Here is a 21272-nt window from a genome sequence, read left to right as displayed (position 1 = left end):
TTTTTAAAATTGCAAATAAGGTTACATAGGCTCCTCCTCAGAAGAACATTTGGGAATGATAGCATCCAAGTAGTGGATTATGGCCACCCGCATTCCCAAATTAGGATTACTGGTTATGTTGGACCAAATGTGATCCATTGACCTGAAATTATATATGGTTAAATGGCATTTTTTAAAGTAAATCATCCTTTGATTAACTAACATTCGACAGTATAAAATGCATTGTTCCAAGGTTTCTCTTTGTGTTTTGTTTGAGCAAAAGCAGCAATGGTTCAGATCTTTCTGAATCAGGTTTCGTCTGGCCAAAACCTCAGTTGTTGGCCAGAGATTTAGACGAAACCCAAGAAATTGTTGCCTGATGTAAGGACTCGGGCATCTTAATAAATAAGACGCTGTTGAATGCAGGGCTTTGATGCCAAAAACACAAGTGTCAAAGTCCTTATATTTTAGGCATAGGCTTCGATTTTCTATCCAGTCGTGAAGAAAAAGTTTTTGCTTCGCACGAATCAGATTTGATAGAATCAAGTCTAGCGTAATAGAAGCATCAGATAAAGTGTCCAAAACTGTATTGCTCCAGGTTTTAGTAAAAGCGTGATCCTGTGCTAGGAGGTGGTGTGCCAAGATACCCAGCACGCCTTCGGAAGTCAGACCCAGAATAGATTTTCTAAATAAAGCGCACATCCTCCATTTAATTTGGGATTCTAAGGATGTGGTTCCCAGTTCATGTCGTATTAACGGTAGGGGCGTGCTCTTGGGCAGTTGTAATAATGGTTTCCAAAATCTAGCTTCCACAATTTGCCACCAATTAGATTTTTTTGGTAGCATAGTTTCAAGACCATAAATTATAGTGGGGATCACTTTATGTTGATAAAATAATAAAACATGTTTCAAGGTGAATTTCCCATATTTCTTTTTAAGGACTTTGGCTTGTGTGATTAGCATACAGAGTTTGGACTGGATGTCATCTTCCAGCTCCTGGGTTGAGGTGGAGGCCTGGATGATGATGCTGAGATATTTGTAATGAAAAACTTGCGCTAAAGGTTCATTTTGTAGGTGCCAACAGTGAGAATTTACTCTTGATTTGCCATGAGGTTTGCATATCATAGTTTGTGTTGTTTGAATATTAATTATGAGATTGAAGGCCGATACATATGACGCCAAGCTATCCAGTAGATTTTATAAACCAGAAGGGTCTGGGAGATAAGAATTAAATCATCCGCATAGACGAGATGACTTATAATATGGGTTCCAAGTTTGGGGGGAGTCACTCTTGGTGGCTCGTAAGGTGATTCCCAAATCAAACAAAAAAAAATTAAAAACGGAGGATGCCAAAATGCAGCCTTGTTTAAGGCCTCGAGCAGTTTTGATAATAGATGATAGTTTACCTGCCGTACAAAGTCTAATTTGAATGGTTGTATGGGTATGAAGTAACATAACTAAGGTCAAAAGAGAAATGGGACACTTGTGTTGAATTCGTTTTTGGTGTAGAATGGACCGGTCAATAGAATCAAATGCGGCTTTAAAATCAATATAAGCCAAATATAACACTTGGTTTTTATCTGCATATTTTGATTTGAGTATATTTAGGGTCATAAGATTCTGACAAGTCCCAAGGCCTGCAACAAATCCCGTCTGGAAAGGGTCCATCAAATTGTTATGAAGCGTCCATTGATTAAAGTCCCTTAGGATGATCCTCGCAAATATTTTTCCTGGTGCGTCTAATAATGCTATGGGCCTGTAGCTGGCCGGCGAGGAACGATTACCCTTTTTGTCGATCAGGACTATTATTGAATGGGTCCAGGTTGGGGGCAAACACTGTGTAATATTGATGGTGTTAAAGATCTTGTATAATATAGCAGCCCAAAGGTCAGGATGTTTTTTGAACATTCAATTTGAGAGACCATCTGGACCGCAAGCACCGGAGTTGCTGATTTTATTGATATAGAATTTGATATCATGCATATCGAAAGAAAGATGAAAGGAGTTTTGTACCAGTCTCCATATGGCCAGAGCGAGGATTTAATACTTTAGAAGACTGGAAATGCTTCATCAAATCAGGATAGCGAATAATTTGATTCCCATGGTGATTTTCCAAAGCTCCATTCAGCTCACACAAGTTTGAGGGGAACACCAGAGACGATTGCCTCCATTATTCAATATTAGATTTTCATGGTAATGTTTTTCGACAGACGTGAGACCTCGACTATGGATCGTCCACACAGCAACTAATTGATTGTGATCACTGTTGTGATTATATGAAAGTCATCCACGCTTGAAAACAATGACGCATTTACAAAGATATAATCAATTATGGACGAGCTGGACCCTCTCTTCCAAGTAGGCTTGGGTGGTGTATCTGATGGAAATGCTCCATTGAGCAGAAATAGGTCATAATTGGAGACCAAAGCTAGCCATTTGGTTAATTTGAGTTTATTAGTAGTTTGCGGAGTGAAGCAATTTAAATGTAAATCGCCTGCAAAAATGACATTAGAGACTGAAGTGTCAAGAGCGACCAAATTGAGTAGGTCTGTTAAGGCCTTAAAAAAGCATCCATCAGATATACCGACCGCATTCCAATATACGTTGATTAAGGCATAATCAATTTTATGGATGGATAATTTGACCATTTGCAAATACTGGTATGGACAACACCATTCTTGGGCAACCATACCTGAGCCCATCTTGATAGCTATTAATAGGCCAGAGGTGGGTCTGCCAGAAGTGCCATGCTGTGCCGGATTGAAAAAGACCTCAATTGTCCCACAGCGGAGCCGACATCATCCAAGTTTCCTGGAACAAAAGTATGTTGTAACATGCAAGAAGATTGTTGTTGTTATTGATCAAGTTGGAAAATCCTCTGGTGTTCCAACTGATGAAGGAAATGAACTGTAGATTTGTTATACAAACTAGCTAATTTGGCTGCGAGATTGTGTGGCAGTGGCAACCAGTAGGGATAGAGACCTGGTGAGTTTGATGACTTTTTTGGGCATCCCCACTATTAGCGGATAGAAAGTCATTTTGATGGAAAGCAAGTGTATTTAAGGTGTCAATTGAAAGAACAAAGCCTAAAGAAGAGATTTCCATTCTGTCCTTCCATATAAGGTTTTGAATGACTCTAGAATGAATAAAAATTCTGATGGAATTGGCATTCTGCTGAATTGGGAATTCTATGAGTCCAAAATCAGCTGTACCAATATCTTCATGTGAACGGATATCAGAAAATATGGCCAGGAGGGAATTACTTTTCAAATTATATGTGTGGAGGGACTAGGTTTACATGATAATAACAGCGAATAATTGGCTGGGGGTTTGCCAGTGGGCTTGCGAGACAAGGAATTTGATTGAGCAAGAGGAACATTGGACGACTGCAAGGGCGGCAGGATTGATAATGTTCCTGGAATTAGTGACTTGACTGTAGCATTTCCACCTTTTCTGGGCTAATTTGCGCAAGTAATGCATAAGGGTCATTCCCCTTGCTAACATAGCAAGGGGAATGCGAGATGGAACATTTGTGGGTCTTATAGATGGCATATCAGAAAGCGTTGTATGCGGCACATCAAGGGGCCTTATGTAAGGCACATCAAGAGATGCAACACAGTTCAGTTCATTAGTAGTAGATGTTTTTAGTGATAAACTACTCATGTAAGCATCCACTGCCTTCCTAATCTCTTGCCGATGCAAGCCATCAGATCTAATTACAGGAGTAGGAGTAGTTTTTGAGCTGAGGACCTCAACAGAAACAACCTTAGGACCAGATGTTTTATCAGTTTCAAGTTGAGATTGTTGACTAACGACCTCCACCAATTGATTCAAAGGTGCATAGGTAGAAGGAGGATGATTTGTGACAGACATATTTGGCACTTTAGACTGTTTTAGTAAAAGGTATTTCTTAGATACTGAGCGTGCGGCATCAATCGTAGTTTTTTTAGCCAAATTCAGATTCTTGATAAACAGTTTTGATTTTGCAGTATTGATTTTGTTATTTCCAGGAATATTTTTTAGTTAGTTTAGGGAGGGAAAAGGGACCAGTATTCTTTTTACTTTTGGAGAAAATAGTGTATGTCTCTTTGTTGGGTGAACTCATTTGTGTTTGGAGGGAGGTAAAGCTTATGCCATTCTGGGGCACATTCGCCACGGGATCAACTGTGGGGGCACCTGAATGAGCCGTTGGATTTTTTTGATGTTTGACAGGTCGCACTTCAGGGGCCAGATCTGGTAACAAGCCCCTAGGTCCATTAGGGGCCTCACTAGAATCTGTATTCAGTCCTGTGGCAGGGCACACAAGTTCTACGTTCTCTCCAATAGGTCGTATGATTTGGTCAAAAAGAGGCAAACATTGGGTCATAGTGTCCCAGGTGGAGGTCTGAGTAGCTACTGCAGAAAGGGCTGGCACACTGGCCTCTACTGATGGTTTCGGGCCAGAAGGAACGAGAATGGGTGAAACAGTGGGACCAAGTTTTAAAGACTTGTTTGCGCAATCCGTTTGCCCTGTTGATATTTTCTCCAATAATGCCGTTTGAGATTGCAACTTCGCATCTAAGGTGTCATATAGTTTTGTTAGAGCTGTTAAAGACACGTGAAGAGCATTGAAGGCAAATTGAGTTAATGCCAGATTATTTTCAGTTAGCCACGCCTAGTTAGCAGCAGAGTTATGTTTTTGTTTTTTACATGAACATTCAGAGAGTGGAGCTTGATCATGGCTAATAACCGTAAAAGTGATTGAAATGGCATTGGCGTTATCATGGGGCACAACTGGTCTACGTGGAGTGGGAGCACAAAAGGAAATGATATAGATAGGAGAACAGCAGCTCGAAAACATAATGGGGGATTTAGATAGATTATCCGACATTAGCTGTGGAGAAAAAGAAGAGTTAGATAAATTGAGGTCAATGACAGCAACGTCTGAAACATATGCCACTGAGGGGGTGGGGGGTGATTGAGTACAAGCTCTGCAGTGGGAGGCCCATTTTCCAAGATGCTATTATCAGTAATCACATTCAACTCACCAGGACATCTAGCGAGAGAAGCACAAGACAGGATGGGCGCATCATTGCATATAGATACAAATTCTTGGTCATGTGGTGTAAATTGGGAGCTCATAGATGAATGAGGGCCTGGCGTGGCTGAATGCTCATTTTTTGGAGTAATGCTTCACGAGGGATAGCGCAATGAGCTGAAGTATGACATTCAGATTCAGAAACTTCAGAAGGCCGGGCTATGGTTTCTTTGTAAAACTTGCGGATGTCCGGTGAGCTTGGTTTTTTGAGGGTAAGATTTACAGACCTAAAAAAAATACATTGCTTACGTAACTAGAAAAGCATTATTGCCCCGAAATCCTTTTCTTCACGTATTTCTCTTCTACTTTCATTGATGCCCTCTATCAGCAATTTACAATTAACTTCACCGGGAATGCAAAGGCTCAAATTCACCATCCTTTCAAATGCACAGATAATTGTCGGAATCAAAGAGTGCCACAATTTGAGTTATTGTCTAAAAGAATAAATAAAAAAAAGTACATTTAGTATGCGCCATGTATTTGTGAACCAGGTCTGTACCCCAACCGTTAATTAATAGTGGGCTTGCTATGGATGTTTCTGCCTGTTGTGTCTCGATTTATGAGTGAAGCGTCTCTTGGTGCTTGGTTAACTTCCTCCAAGACTTCCACCCATTGTGGCTTTAACTAGTTGCATCTGCTCGCAAAATTAGAGGTGGGTGTTTTGGAGAGGCAATACGTTCTTACTGCAGAGCTCTTGTACCTAAAATGATGCAGTCATTTTGTGTGTGTCCTTTAAAAGACAAGCACCTGTTTATGTTTCTTAAATGTAAATATCAACCATAGAGAGGCCCAGCTTGCAGACAGCTACATGTCCAGGAAATAGGAGGGTATGCAGGGACAGAACCCATGACCAAAGTGATCTTTACTGGGGGAACAAAAAGCAAATATTACACCTAAGCAGGAAGGCCTTTGCTAATATGAGCCAGGCATCCAGAAGGGTCAGAAGTCCCTCCCCGCCAGCCCCATAAGCATTGCTTATGTGCAATAAATTATGCACTACAGCTGAACTAGAGCAGCGCTGATAGCAGTGGAAAAATCCTGCAAAAAAGTAAACCAAGCCATGGGTAAACTTTGCAAAGGCATGGTTTCTCTCACGTGCACCACGGCTGGATACATGTAGATAACCTATTACACAGAGGGTTGGTTGCATCTATTGGAGGAAGGCATGGACTATTTGTGTGGAACACTGTGGGGGCATTGGAGTAGCAACAGCATTCAAGCAGGAGAGGGGCGGCCAGTAGGACCATGTATCCCCTACTTGGCGATGGTTTGAAAGCAATCAGCCTGAAAGCAATCAGTCGCCCCACCCACGAAAAGGGGGACTGTATGCTGAACAGCTAGGGAGCATTATGGCAGAGGCCTTCAAACTGGGGGGCCCAAAGGATGCCAGGTGGTGGGGGGCTTAAAGGATTATGGTGATTTTCTAATAGAAAATGTAAGCATTTGGGGGGGCCGGAGAAACTATTTTACTCAAGGGGGGAGGGGGCTCAGCATAATAAGGCTTGAAGACCACTGCCTTAAGGGAATAAAGTGTCCTCCCACTTTCAAATAGCAAAGCAATTAACAGCACTCCTTTCACGCCCAGGTCAGAAAACTCCTGCTACCGCGCCAGTCCTCTGATGTACAGGGCTGCTGAAAAATCCAGACAAGCAAGAAAATTGCTCCAAACTCAACATCATCTAACAAGAATGAACTGGTCCCATCATTAGAGAAGAAACAAAATAATTCACCCCAGATCATCATAAACAATGATCAAAACAAATATTTTCAAAATTAATGACAGGGATCACTAGCCCTAGCAAACATTCAATAAAGTTTACAGGCAAACTATCTTCAATTAACTGCTGAGGTCAAGTGGTCGGAAAAAAAACAACCGTATTGAAGTGGCAATAAAATCCCTACGGGAACCTCATCTAACCATGGCTGCTAACTTCGCCCTTGAAGCTACAACTTGGATTAAATCCTTTCTAAATAACAGATTGCTGAGAGTATTCTCTCCTTCAGATGCAGCCGACCCCATCCCGATCACCTGTGGAGTTCCTCAAGGCTCATTCGTCTCCCCTATACTATATAATGTATTTACCAAACCACTATTGACATCTTGGACCGCTTGCGTGTCATCTATGCAGATGACACCTTAGGTTTCTATCTTGACTCGGCCTTAAACCTTAAGAAACAAGCTAACGCTACTGCTACAGCTACGGCCTATACTTGTAAATTGATTTATGCATGCAAAAACTACCTCTCTACTAACAGCTACATGATCTTGTCTAAACTTGATTACTGCAATGCCCTCTATGCAGGTGCAAATAAACAAGTACTAAACAAACTTCAAACCTTGCAAAAATAATGCACTAAGAATTGCACTGAGTATCCCAAGAAAAGACCACACATCTGAAACAAGAAGAAGTCACAAATGGCTCTCTATTCAGGATAAAATCTACTTTAAACTTGTCTACATCTCCCATAAATGTCTTCACAATGCTGCACCTAAATACCTCAGACAAAATTGCTCTAAAAACGGCTCCTAGACCTCTGAGATCAGCCAATGCCCACCACATTATCTCGCCGCGTTTCAACCTAAAAAGAGCCGGAGGCACCAGCTTCCCAGTTCAAGCAGCTCTTGCATGGAACGCCCTCCCACTTAACCATCAAACTGACCCTAACCTACACAGCTTTAGATCCAATACCAAAAAATGGTTACTCACCAAGGACAACGCACACAATATATGAGTCTATAAAAAAGATGCTTAGTAACCTGATGGCACAGGCCTCTTACTGACCTGTGTGCTCTACTCCTCTCTCTGTACCTAGGCACATATGTATCCAGGCACACCTAGTTTCTTACACTGTTATGCTGTTACAGTGCCCCTACTACTTGTCTACAATCTTGTCTGCGTTAATATCCTTCATATGTATTTATGTATTTACACTATGCTGTCTCACTGTTTCTATTACCTGTCCACACTCTACTCTATTAATATCTTCATATGTAATTATGTATTTTAAAGATGTCTTGCATAGGGCCCAGATACTCGAGGGTGTGGTGCGCTGTATAAATAATAAACAAACAAACTTGCCTGTGTGACTGGGTAAAGAACTTCACTGGATTTTTCTTGCTGGGACACAGGTGGTTAGATTGACACACCGACACTTGGAGCGATGCTGCTGCAATGAAAACAGTTAGTCAAGGATACATGGGTCTACCTGAGACTTCAAAAATGAGCAGGGGTTAAAATCAGCTCTTGGGTGTTAGGCATCAGCTAGTAAGCAGGACGTAACACTGGGAAACTAGGAGAGGAAACGCAGTGCACTGTAAATGCAACTCCTACATGAGACGTGAACTTTCAGTACCGCCCCAAACTGGACATGAGAAAGGAACAGCCTCAAAAATAGGTTTGAAATCCCTGATTGTGACTCCTACTACGCCTTTAAAATTACCCCACCATCACCCACAGCAAAATAGAGTCATTTTAAAAAAAGACATTCTTACCGTCTGCAAGTCCTAATACAGATGTCAGGATTTTTGATGGTGCCATTGCTGCTGGGGACTTTCCTGTCCAAGATGGGATGATTGAGCCAATTTCTGTTCCTGCAATTGAAAAAGTACAATAGAAAAATATATGTTATTGACCATACCAATATTTGCGTACTACACTCGGCCAGTCGGCACACATGCTTCCCCACACACAAAAGGGACCTAGGGCGCAGGGTCCAACCGGGAAATCTCCAAAGTTCCCTATAGGCCAGTCCACCCCAGCTGGCAGAGAGAGCAGTCAGAGCACATACCTGAAAACATGAGACAGTTACAGCGACAAAAAAAAAAAATTGATCGAGCGAAAGAGAATCAGTTTGTTATATTTTACCCTTTCTATTCCCTGCCTAGAACAGTTGAGAAGTCCAGCCTGCTGGCATTCCAATCATTCATATACATATCTTACAAAGAATACGACATGGTAGTTAACTCACCAGGCTAACTTTCGGAAACATCGAGTAATAGCCATGTAGCTTATGCAGCAGTTAGGTGACAACGCTGACGTAGCAGCAGACAGCCGCGCTTGCCATGGCAGACACGAGGGCCCCTGGCTTGTCTGCAACATATGGTGCCACAGCAGGATGATATACATGAATTCCACTTTAAATCACTTCTATGGTTTTTTTTGTACATCAAGGGATACATAGACTTGCTCTATAGTAGATGGCTCCCGGGGTAGCGCAGCAGGTTGAGAGACCATTGCTGAGACTGAGTTTAAGGTTGAATTTAACCAAAACAATAAAAACAAAAAATATATGCAAAACTTGTTAATCAAATTAATTTTTACAATTACTTATAAAAAAAAAGGAAGTGCTATAAAATGTGTTTGGCCAAGGGATGGGTTGGGGTATTTCTGCCTCTGTTTGGCACTCATGAACCCAGTTTAATTTCCTAATAACTGCTATCAGCACAACGGAAGCATTTATTTGTAAACATAACATCTTTATAAATATAACCTGTGATAAAACACAAAGGGGCATACACATTTTAAAAGTATTGGTGTGGTGCTAGAAAATAAAATAAAATAAAAATGAAAAAAAAACTCAAAGAAAACTAGTGAACGCAAGTTTCAGCAGCGTTTGAGTTTGGAAATTACTTTTTTCCTTTGAATGTGTAAAACGCACATTTGAACAATAATGCGTCCAGCATGTACAATGCCTGCTTCCAACAGTTACCACCACCCCCCTCCCCGCCACAGTGATGTTCATGGCCCATTGATTTCCACGGTGTCCCTTTCAGGGCAGAAAAAACAAACGGGATGAGCAAACAGGGCCAGGAAATGCGTGAGTGATGGCTGGGGAAAGCAGCACTGTTTCGATTAGGTCACCAAGCCCCCAGCTTCCCTCTGCAAAGCTGGGGGCTTGGTAAAGCCCGGTCATGGCTGAGGCAGGCCGGGTCCCGGGATCCGGCCAGACATCTGATGCCAGATCTCAGACCCGCCCAGCGCCGTCCCATTGACCAGAGGGGTGACGAGGCAGAGGGAGAGCCAAAGCAGGGGAGACCGGTGTTGTAGGATATCTGGCTCCCCCACGGCAGATTGCTGGAGAGCCCAGTAATCAGCTGTGGGGGAGCTGGATATCATACAACACTGGCAATGCATGCTTCCGTCGCCGCTCGCCTCTTCTCTTCCCCCGCCATGTCCAAGCAAGGTGGGGGCACAGAGGGAGAGAGGGGGCAGGAGGGAATCAGCATTGCAGTGATCCGGCCCCCCTGCTCAACTTTCCCCATGCGTTAGTCTTTGTGGGTCCAAAGGGGGAGAGGGAAGCAGAGGGACCAACAAAGGCCTGAAACGCGTGCTTCCCAGCACTCCCACCAACTGTGGTATGGCGGTCTGAGCAGAGAAGCGCCATCCCTTACCAGGCAATAAGACGCTGGCAGCACCAACAGGAAGCAACAAAGCAGCGTGGACATACGATCCAAATGCAGGAAAGCACACGTCCAGGCTCCATTCATTTCCTGCACCCCCATCACATTGCACTGATTGATCATGTGGGCCACAAAAAAAAACAAAAAAATAAATAACCCCCCCCCCCCAAAAAAAATAATAGTATTTTCTCTTTTCTCGCTGTCCTGGATCACACACCCCATAGATTGAAGACCTCTGCCTACAGTATGGCTATTTTTTTAGGGCTAAATACTCAATTGTTATCTTGCTGGCAAGACTACATAGGAGTTTGCATTTTCACTGTATACTAGCAAAGCAACATGCAGGCACCTAGTCAGTGAGACAACGCAGGTAAATCAACAAAGTCGCAGGTAAATGAAGGAAGTCTGTCCTATACAGAGAAATAAATATGGGGAGTAAGGGGGTCAAGAAAGACATCTTGTGGTATAGACTCTGGCCGGTACAGCTCAATGCACTGGTTGGCAGCATTGAGCGGTAAAGTCAGGAACATCTTACTGTAATGTTCAGAACCCCCTACCTTGTAAAGGCAGTAAGTTACAGAAATCATACCAAGGGAACTGCATGCCGTCGTAGTGAGCTCATTGCTGTTTTAACTGTGAAAGCTGTGCTGCGCAGATAAGGGCAGCGCTGGTCAGTGGGCCGGCTCCGAGATCCAGCACCAGATGTGTAGCCGGACCGCGGGATCTGGCCAGAGTCAGCCGCCGCAAACCCCAAACACATGCTCTGCGCTGGGTCACTTTGGAAAAAGAAAAAAAGAAAGCGCCCGTGAAGGCACAGAGTAGGGAGGCGGAGCAGCTCATTGCCGCCATGCGTGCTCTGATGGCTCCGCCCCCCTATGTGTACATAGCAGGACTTTGATATAGGTCACAGCTGCAGGAAAAGCAAACTAACTTCCTCTGGTGACCGCATGCACCCTGCAAAGGGTCACCAAAGGAAGTTACAGTCCTAAGCCACGACCCGGTTTATGCATACAATGTTCGTCGGATACTTGTATCCGACGAACATTGTATAAATAAATACCCCTATTAACATTGAAACTATCCCACACAATGCAGCCACCCAACTGCTTTCAGAGGGGAGCCGCAGGAGCTGTGCCCGGTATGGTTTAAGTAAAAGAAAATGTTGCGTATTGCGAACAGAAATCAGCATGTTTTAAGAATGAGATTGCAGGACAATCACTCGGTTTAAACCAGGATTTCCGCACAGATCATCTGCTCTTTCACCATTAGCTAGAGTAATTGCTCTTCTTAACGATTCTTTCAGTATGCGTAAACTACTCCTCTGCATGAGCTCAGCTCACAGTGTAGACTAACATTGCTGTTGGTAGTTTAGGTGCACAGATGGCTGGTACGGTTTGCTCCTGTGTACATGTGCGGGTCGGAATGGGCCATAAAATTGTCTAGGGCACCAATGAAAAAGTCGCCCATAGTTGTAAATGGCAATTCATTCCTTTTCTGACCCCGTTTAAATAGTACCCAAGGGGGAGTTATATTTTTATTTTATTTTTTTTCAATAAAATGGGATGCAAAGTATGCATTTTAAAGAATATTTACTCAGCAACACTGGTCAAAACTATTATCCACATAGTGAAGTAACATCACTAGTGCCATGAAAGTAGTCTAAATTGGAAATGATATATAGTTTGGAAAAGAAGCAGCATGAAAGAAATTACACCGTTTTATACTATTATTTTGGACATTTCCTTTGATCAGAGGTCAACTGCCAGCTCCGCTCTGCCCGCCCAAACCCCACCTCTTTGGGCACCTCCCCTTAAACTCCGCCGCCACCCCGGCCTTTGTGGGACCCCCCCACCAAAATGTTTCCATTTCCACCACTGCATAGATGAAGTCCAATCTGACGTGCTGCTGGCAGCCGAATCTGCCCTGAAATTCCCTTGGCGTGTGCGGCACGGTCATAAACCACTTCTGTTTGGGGGTGAGGGGAGCCAAGGATGGGGATACCAGCCAAAAAAAAGATCAGCTGTTGGTCAATTTAAATCAAAATAGGAAAAACAAACCTATCAGTGTTTTGGTCTCCCGTTCCCCTCCCTTGCTCCGCTCTGAAACACCTGTGAGCGTGATAAAAATATCATTATCATAATTAAATATACCCGGCGCTTCCACAGAAGGAATAAGCGCATTATAAATCCACAATAAAAAATAACTGCTAGCGCACAGCGTGGGGCGCTCCTTCCTCCATGATCCTCTTCCTAAGCACGTAGAAGTCCCAAGTGAAAACGTAACAGAAACAAGTCACTACACCGTAGCTGCAATATTTTAAAGAAACAAACAATGCTATCAGGTCTAGTAGGGACTTTAAATGTGTGATTGATAATGAAAGCAATACAAGGCCTCCGTTTAGCCTTGGCTGCATTGTTCTTCTTGTCCCAGACTTGGGAGAGAGTACCGGCGACGCTGCAGCAGGCAGTCCCTGTGCGGTCGGAGGCAAAGGAAGTGCCTTAGGAGGTGTTTGGGTCCTCCCCGGGTGCATGTTTGTGATTGAAGGCGAACAAACCTGCTGTCGGCGGAGGTGCCACCGGAGAGCATCCTGGGCGATTGTATCAGTGACGGCAGAAGAGCCGTTGTAGATGGGCGTTCCCTGAGCCCTGGACTGGTTGGCTGAATTGGGAAGCGAGCGGGCCCACCCGCTGGATAGAAGGGGGCGTGCCTGGAGAGACGGGGCGTGCCTGGAGAGTCCAATTGGCTGCTTCCTCTGTGAGTCTAATTGGCTGCAAAGGAAATCATCTGCTAACGCCGGGTAAGATACACGTGCTTCCATTGGATGCCTGCAGCGCACATCTAGTACACCCGGAAAAAGGTGATTTTAATTTGGAAACTCGAGGCGACCATATGTGGTTACACGTACGCAGATAGTGTTGAGCTCCGCACTGGTCACAACCGCCGCTCTGCCATTCTAAGCAGCCGGATGGTGAGCAAATAACCAACGTGAGAGCTTATCATCAGTGTGCAAGTGCCTACGCTGTCGGGGTATGTAAGGACAACAAGTAAGGTACAATTTGGTTTTACTTTGACACTGGGTGCCGCACATTGTTCGGGCAAGCACTTTGTGATTCATACAGACATATTCTACTTCTGGCTAAGGGGTTCCTGAGGCAAGTACATTGTGGTGTCCTTGACAAGGGACAAGTGCCTTCTATGTGAAGCAAGTGAGTGGCACTCTTACGCTAACCTGTTAACTGTCCCGGGCGTTGCCTGCCACCATGCTTCATACTGCTGCCAGACCTCCCCCTGCCTTTTTGCCATCCCGGGGGAACCGGTATCTTCATGGGAGCAGTGGATGGATGCTTTCAAAGTATATTTGAGGGCGGCTGGAGGTGCAAATTTCTGCGATGATGAGAGAGAAGCTGCGCTTTTGAATTGCATTGGCACAGGGGGTCTGCGGATATTTTGCCACTTGCCAGGGGAGGATGTGTACATTCCTGGCAGTGGGGAAGGCGACAGGGTAGTAAGTGCATATAAGACTGCCCTGAAATGTTAGAAGGCCGATTCGGGAGAAGGATCAATGTGGTCTTGGAACGCTATCAGTTCTTTTCGAGAGCACAAGGAGTTGCAGAGTCTATTGAATCCTATGTTACAGCTTTACGTACTTTGATGGCTACATGTAATTTTTCTGGGATTTTGGATGAATACATAAGGGACCAGATTATGATGAAACCCAGTAACCAGAAAATTAGAGTCTTTGGATTGAGAGTGATCCGCCATTGGACAAGGTGGTGGAGATTGCCAGGGCTATCGAGGCGTCCAAGGCCAGTGTGCAAATTGTCACGGAGAAGGATGGTCACAAAGATACAGTTCAAGCCATTTTACATCAGTATAGAAGGAGCAGTGCAGATACAAGAAAGAGATCAGAGAAAGGGGACAATCAGAGTTGGAGAGTGTCCAAGGGAAGGGAACCTTTGCAAGAAATGTGGTTGGTTTAGTCATCAGACGGGCTCAAAAGAGTGTCCGGCTGTCAGCATTGAGTGCAGGTGTTGTAAATGCAAGGGACACTATGCACACATGTGTAGAGTCAATAATGAGATGTAGTCCAAAAGTGTTGTGGGTATGATTGCACCTGATGATTGTGTGGCAAGCCAAGATGGTGGAACGTATGATAAGGTAAATCAAGGTGTGATATTACATGTGGAGGGCGTTGTACTGAAGGGTCCGTGGGTGACTGTGTGAATTAATAGTTACCCTTTGGAGATGCTGGTGGATTCATTTTCACCGTACACCATGATATCACCTGAAACATACAAGGAAAAACTGGGGAAGGAGGTGTCAAGTTTATGCGCCTCCGACAGAAGTCCTAGTGCCTGTGGGCAGGCACCTATCAAAGTGTTAGGATATGAGCAAGCTCACACTGAGTTCAAGGAACGGTACACTGTGGGTAAACTCTACGTGGCACTCAAAGGAACCAGTGTTTTGGGTTGGGAGGAGCAGGCTGCCTTAAATATTGAGATTCATCCTGGAAAGGAGGTACCAGTGTTAAGTATTCAGGATATCTCCGGTGAGGATGGGAGTGGCTTGACGTCCGAGTTGGTGCAGGATAAATATCCAGAGGTATTTTCCGATAAGCTGGGAAAGCTTAAAGGTTTTTCTCACTGTATTGTGCTTAAGAGGCGAGCAGTGCCCAAAGTGCACAAGGTAAGAAGTGTTCCGGTTCTGACGAGAGAGGGTCCGAGATGTGAGTTGGAGAAACTGGAAGGTGAGGGCATCATTGAAAAAATAGAGTGTTCTGAGTGGTTGTTTCCTGTGGTACTTGTTAAGAAGAGTGATGGGGGTTGAGGATGTGTGTGGACCTCCGAGAGTTAAACACCAGTATTTGTGTGGATCGCCATCCGTTATCCAATATCAATGAGTTACTTTTGACCCTGGGCAGAGCAACATGTTTTTCAACTTTTGACTTATCAGCTGTTTACCATCAGTTTGATTGATATGTGGACTCAAGACCTCTTACTTCATTTTGGTGCTTATCGATTTTGCCGCATGCCGTTTGGCTTGGCATCGGCATCTGCTGTATTTCAACGCCTTATGCAGGAATTGTTTAGTGGTGTGGCTGGTGGGAGTTATTTTCAGGATAACATCCTAGTTTGGGGCAGTTGTCGCAAGGAACATGATGACAGAGTACATGAAGTGATGATTTCTAAGTGAAAAGCGTCTCACGGTGAAATTATCGAAGTGTCAAATTGGTGTGCCCAGTGTATCGTATTTAGGGCATACTCTGAAAGCTGGTGGTGTCAGTCCGAAACCAGAATTGGTCCAAGTCATGAGGGATACGCCTGTTCCCATAAACAAAGATCAGTTGAGATCATTCCTAGGTCTAACAGAGTATTACGTGAAATGTATTCCCAACTATGCAGAAAAGACGGCATGTATGAGAGCGTTGCTCGAGATGCGTTAGATTTGAATGGTCAAGCAAGTGTCAGGAGGAGTTTGATTTGGTGAAGGATGAAGTGGACCATGCCGTGTTTGAGATCGTTTGACCCCAAGTGTAAGACAATTCTCACAGTGGATGCGACTGAATTGGGGCTGGGAGCAGTTTTGTGGTGGCGAGTATGGTCCTGTGGCCTTTGCTACTAGAGCATTGAGGGATGCTGAGGTTATGTACTCACTGATTGAACAGGAGGCTCTAGCAGTGACATGGGCCTCCAAGCATTTTAGAATGTTTTTATGGAGCATTCCTTATGTGGTTAGGACGGACCATAAACCATTGGTACATGTATTTTCTACCCGGGGTACTGCATCTGTTTCTCCAAGAATAACCAGATGGATTGTGGAATTACAAGAGTACAATTCTTACCGTGGAATATTTGCCGGGGAGCAAAATCGTTGTGGCCGATTGCTTGTCTTGCTTACCGGCTGCAACATCAGATTGCACACAAGTGGTTGCTACTGAAGAGGCGAATATGGAAGTTGCTAGTATTAGTCCCACAATTAATAAGGATGATTGGGAAGTGGTGAGTGAGAAGGATTAGAGTGGATTAAGGAAGGTTTGCTCAAGGGTTGGGATGCGGTCAGAGGTAGAGCAGAAGGAAAAGGTTACACCGAGGTGTTGGATGAGCTAGCTGTGGGGCTGTGGGGTGTTTCAAGAGGCGAGAGATTAATTCCACCTGTGAGTGTAAGGGGTAAGTTGGTGGCGTTGGCGCATTAAGGGAATTTATGTTGATCCTTGACCAAAAGAAGGTTGCGGGAGGAATATTGGTGGCCATCTATTATCGGGAGGTTGAAATAATGGTTAAGGATTGCGGTGCGTGTGTCTAAGGTGGCTTTGGACATTATGTTTGAGTGTTTACAACCGGAGTGTAGGTTTTTGCTGGTGTTAGTTGATTATACCTCCCGGTGGGTGGAAGTGGCAGCTTTTTGGCAGAGTGACGACGGAATGTGTTATTGCTTTTCTTAAAAGAAATGTGGACAGGGAGGGTATACCTGCAAGTTTAGTGACAGACAATGGGGTTCAATTTGTGTCCAAATTAATGAATTTTGGATCAATTCGGTGTGGAGCATCATTGTACTGTTCTGTACAATCCGAGTGCCAATGGGTTGGTAGAAAGGGTAAATGGTGTAATTAAAAGTGCCATCCAAATTGCCCTTGCCAATGGTCTAGACTGGGAAGATGTAGTCACAGAGTATTTGTCTGCATATTGTAGGACCCTGTCTGTTGCCACAGGGAAGACACCATTTGAGTTAATGAGAGGTAGGAAAGCAGGGTCGATGTTAAGGTCTATGGCGTTGGGGGGAGGTGGCCCGTGTCATATGGATCTCAGTGGTGTGTAGTAGAGAGTTTTGGCACGGCAGGATTTTGTGAGGATGAGTCAAAACAGAAAAGAAAAAAGTTGTGTAAATGTGGGTGATGTGGTCAGTGTTAAGAATCCCAGGTTCGTTCCAAAGGGCAGGAGTGTTTTTGCCTCCCATGAGAGTTGTGAAGTGTGGGGAGGGGCATGTCCTGTTGGAGGATGGTACAAGGTGGAGTAAAAACATATTGTGGTACTGGATGGTGGCAAGTGCTGTGCGTTAATGGGTAACCATCGTGACGCTGAGTTGGAAGGATCAATGTTGGATTTCCATCCTGATTTGCACAGAGCTCAGGGGAGTGTGTCCTCTGAGAAAATGGTGCGGGCAAGAAGCGTGGTGTCTGCTGATTCCTTTGCAGCAAGGGACGATGGGAATGGGTCACTTGATGAAGGAGCATGCGCTAGCAATTCTGTGCTCAATGATGCTGTTCAGTATGGTTCAGGTCGCCCTGTTAGGAGGTGTGGTCCCCCGATCAAACTCAAGAGATTATATACATTAGTAAAATGATTCTGGTTATTTTTACATTTTTACCAAAGTCAGTGAATATGAATTTCAATCTATGTTATTGTTTTCTCCAAGTCTAGTCGTTTTCAAAATAGATGTTGTAATGTGTTGAAGTGTTAAGGGGGGAGAAGATGTGTCATATTCTGGCACTAGTGGAATGTTGTTCTACCTCGTAGAACAACATTCCAGGCGTGTCATTTTGAGTTATTGCTGAGGCGTCCCATTGGGAGGCAAGGAATGCGCTGTGCCCATACCTGCCTAACCTCTGGATTTTTCCCAGAGACTCAGGAATTTTAGCCATTTCTCCAGGTCTCCGGGAAAGACCCTCGAATCTCAGGAATTTTGATGGGGGAAAGCTTTCACTGATTGCTTTGTTATGCTTGCAGGACTTCGCCGCCACGGACTCCCTGCCTGAGTGTGGATTTATCTCTGCAGCAATGACTTTAACGCATCCAGCACGTTAGCAAAAAGAAAATAACACGTTTATTTTGCTTCATCATTCATTCTTTTTTGCCGACTTTCAATGCGAACGCGCGTTTCTTTTGCTTTCATTCTTTTTGCCCAGGTTAGGGCGGACTCAGCCCCATTGAACCACACCCATCAGGTTTGCAGGCTGGACAACTCACCACTGCACTAAATAACCTGCTGAAAAAAAAACTAAGGTAAAATGTCCAATATCGGTACTAAAATATTCAGGGAAAACCTTTGTGTTGGTTCTTGGAGTTTACATGTGCATATTTTAACGTGTTGATTTTATGGAAGGTGAATGCCTTTTGTCTTATGCAATTTGGATGGTTGTGAAAAGGCAATTTAATGAAATATGCATATTTCAATTTGAACTGCAAATTTCTGAAGTCACATCACATTACAACAAAGTTCACCTTTTAGACATGTGGGCAAAGCCATGTGAAAATGGGCAGAGTTTGTGTGACTGTAGGGAGGGCATGAATCTCAGGAATTTTAATTTTCAAATGTAGACAGGTATGGCTGTGCCCAGCCCCACTCCATAAAACACATCTCCCCCGGGCAAATCGTCCATCTACATGAGAAAACCCCAAAACGAACTGAATCCACCTGTGCTTTAGGTAAATCTCACCCCTGATGCACATTACAAAACACAAAAAAACAAAGAAATACCCCAGTCACAATATTGCCGCTCTGCATCAGAAACCAAATAACAATCAGCTATACGAAATGTGCTTTACAACGAAGGAATCGCTCCCGCAACACCTCGCCTGTCCGCTCGTGCAAAAAAGATTGAGAAGTGAACGTTCAAACCCACGTGATTCAGAGCAGCCCACGTGATGAAGGGACGTTGAAACCCACGTGATGCAGAGCAGCCCACGTGATGAAGTGGAGTTACTTGGATGAAAGCTAAACACCACTACCAATTATAAAACGCTCATGTCCAGTTTCCAGGCAGCATCAGGTGAGCGCATGCGGTTCCACTCTTGTAGTGAACTTTGTATGCATTTCTTTTAGCAGCCGTTCACTTAGACGTTCTCACCTATTTGTTATATTGTTAAGAGGATCCCTTTTACAGCCTCCGGAAGTGCACGTTGAAGCTGTATTCCTTGTATTGTACTTATCACTTGTTGAAATTAAAAATTGTAAGTACGTGATTTTCTGAACCTCTGGTTTTGAAATTACATGGGGCAGCCTGTTGTTGGTATCATAGACACATTCGCTGCTGCAACGCTCATTTACGGTACGGTTCAGGCTCTGCAATGCTCGCAGACAGTAACTGCTGTGCAGCTGTTATACAGACCATGCTCTCTGTGTAAGTGATTTTACTTATATATATGTATAATGCTCGCAGACTCAGTGACTGCTGTGCAGCTATTACACCGACCGTGCTCTGGTATAAGTGACTATATATATATATAAGACCTGCACGGGCTAAGGCTCGCAGACGTAGTAACTGCTGTGCACCTGCTACGCAGACCCTGCTATGGTGTACGTGACTAGATTTATAATAATACCTGCACAGTCTAATGCCCGAAATTGCAGTAACTGCAGTGCAGCTCCTACACAGACCCTGCTCTGGTGTAAGTGACTATATATATATAATTATACCTGCACACACCCTACTCTGGTGTAAGTAACTGTCACAAAGTGTTTGTGTAGGGGTGATGGAGTTCTTTCTGTGAATTGTTTACTGATTCTTGTGGCGGTAGTAGTTTTTTATTTTTATTTATTCATTTTTTTGATTTGAGGACTGTTGTTTTGTACAGTTGAGTTGTCTTTGGTATTTTATTTAGTCTTGTGAGGTGTATTGTTCTCCATTTTGTTTCCATTTTGTGTTTTCTTTTTTTTTTTTTTGGACATTTTTTCAGTTCTTCTGTGACCCAGTTTTTTTGGTGTTACTTTGAATGTTTTAGCTGGTGCTAATTGGTCATTGGCCTTGGTGATCCAATTGTTGAGTGTGTCTTCTGTTGTATCTATGTTTGTATCAGTGGGATCTCTTTCACAGGTTGTCGTGGTCGGTTGATAGCATGGCGGCCTCATCCGCTAGTTTTGTTGTAAGAAGATGTCTGCAAATCAGTAGGAATACTATGTTGGATTGGTCTTTGAGTTCTATCTTGATTAGGAGGGATTCATGGTTGTGATGATTCGAGATGCTCGGGTGTTTTTTTGTGTATAATTGCGATTCCGCCTCCTCTTTCGGTTTTCTCTGTTGGCGTGTATTAATTTATAATTGTCGGGTATTGCTTCATTCGCGATGGCTTTATAGTTGCCTGATAACCAGGTTTCTGTAAGGAAGAGCACGTCTGTGCCTCCTTCGTTTAGGAAGTCATTGATTTCTGTTGAGTGTTTTGCCATAGATCTAACGTTGAGGAGGCTGCAGTGTAGTTTGCAGGATTGCCCTTTTGTGTTGTATTTTTTATTCTGACCGGTGTGGTGTTGGTTGGGTTTCCGTTCCAGGTGGATTTTCCCGGTAGAGTCTTTTGGGTGGGGTGGTTCTTTGTTGATCAGTCTCTTTGTTGAGTAGACCGATAAGGTTTATGGCAGGATTGGTTTGTTTCTGGGTGGTAAATGGGGTAGCTACCCCTCTGTTCCAGTCTTGGTGATATAGGGGGTTGTATAGTGTGGTGGTTTCCAATGTGTTCCTTTTTCTGGTTGGGGTATTGTCCATGGTGGAGACCGGGTTGGGATGGTTAATTCGTTGTCGTCCGTTTGGTGTCTTGGTTGGGTCTGTATTCATGAAGCTTGCTGGCTGTCGGTTCGTTGTTGCTGTGCTGTTTTTGTTTACCACGTTGTCGTATGTGGACAGTTAGCGAGCATTGTAGTATGTCTCCTTGGGCCATCTCAGATGTTTGTCGAGTATTTTGGGGTTGTGGGATCATGCTGGTCCGTGCGTTCCTGAGTGGTTTGGGATTTCCTATTATTTCTGTTGTCTTTTCTGGCTTCTTTGTCTTTCTTGTGGCGAGGCATGATGCCTGGGTTGTGTTCCTTAGTGGGCGTCCTCTTTCGATT

At 44.0% G+C, this 21272-nt stretch overlaps 1 protein-coding gene across 2 annotated transcripts in view; it reads left to right on the top strand.

Annotated features, from left to right (window-relative positions):
- Positions 1-21272, top strand: part of BACH1 (BTB domain and CNC homolog 1) — a 483307-nt gene that overhangs the window by 159348 nt on the left and 302687 nt on the right. The window contains exon 1 of one of the 2 annotated variants that reach the window (XM_069636361.1): positions 19126-19224. The exons of the other annotated variant lie outside the window; for it this stretch is intronic. The gene's annotated coding sequence lies outside the window, so the exon portion shown is untranslated. Of the gene's footprint in view, positions 1-19125; positions 19225-21272 lie in introns of those variants that run through there. 2 annotated transcript variants of the gene reach the window in all.

Source organism: Ambystoma mexicanum, chromosome 7p (assembly GCF_040938575.1).
Source record: "Ambystoma mexicanum isolate Mex_15411 chromosome 7p, UKY_AmexF1_1, whole genome shotgun sequence".
NCBI classification, from domain to species: domain Eukaryota; kingdom Metazoa; phylum Chordata; class Amphibia; order Caudata; family Ambystomatidae; genus Ambystoma; species Ambystoma mexicanum.
Note: the sequence above shows the minus strand (reverse complement) of the source record. Positions and strands in the feature narration are given on the sequence as shown.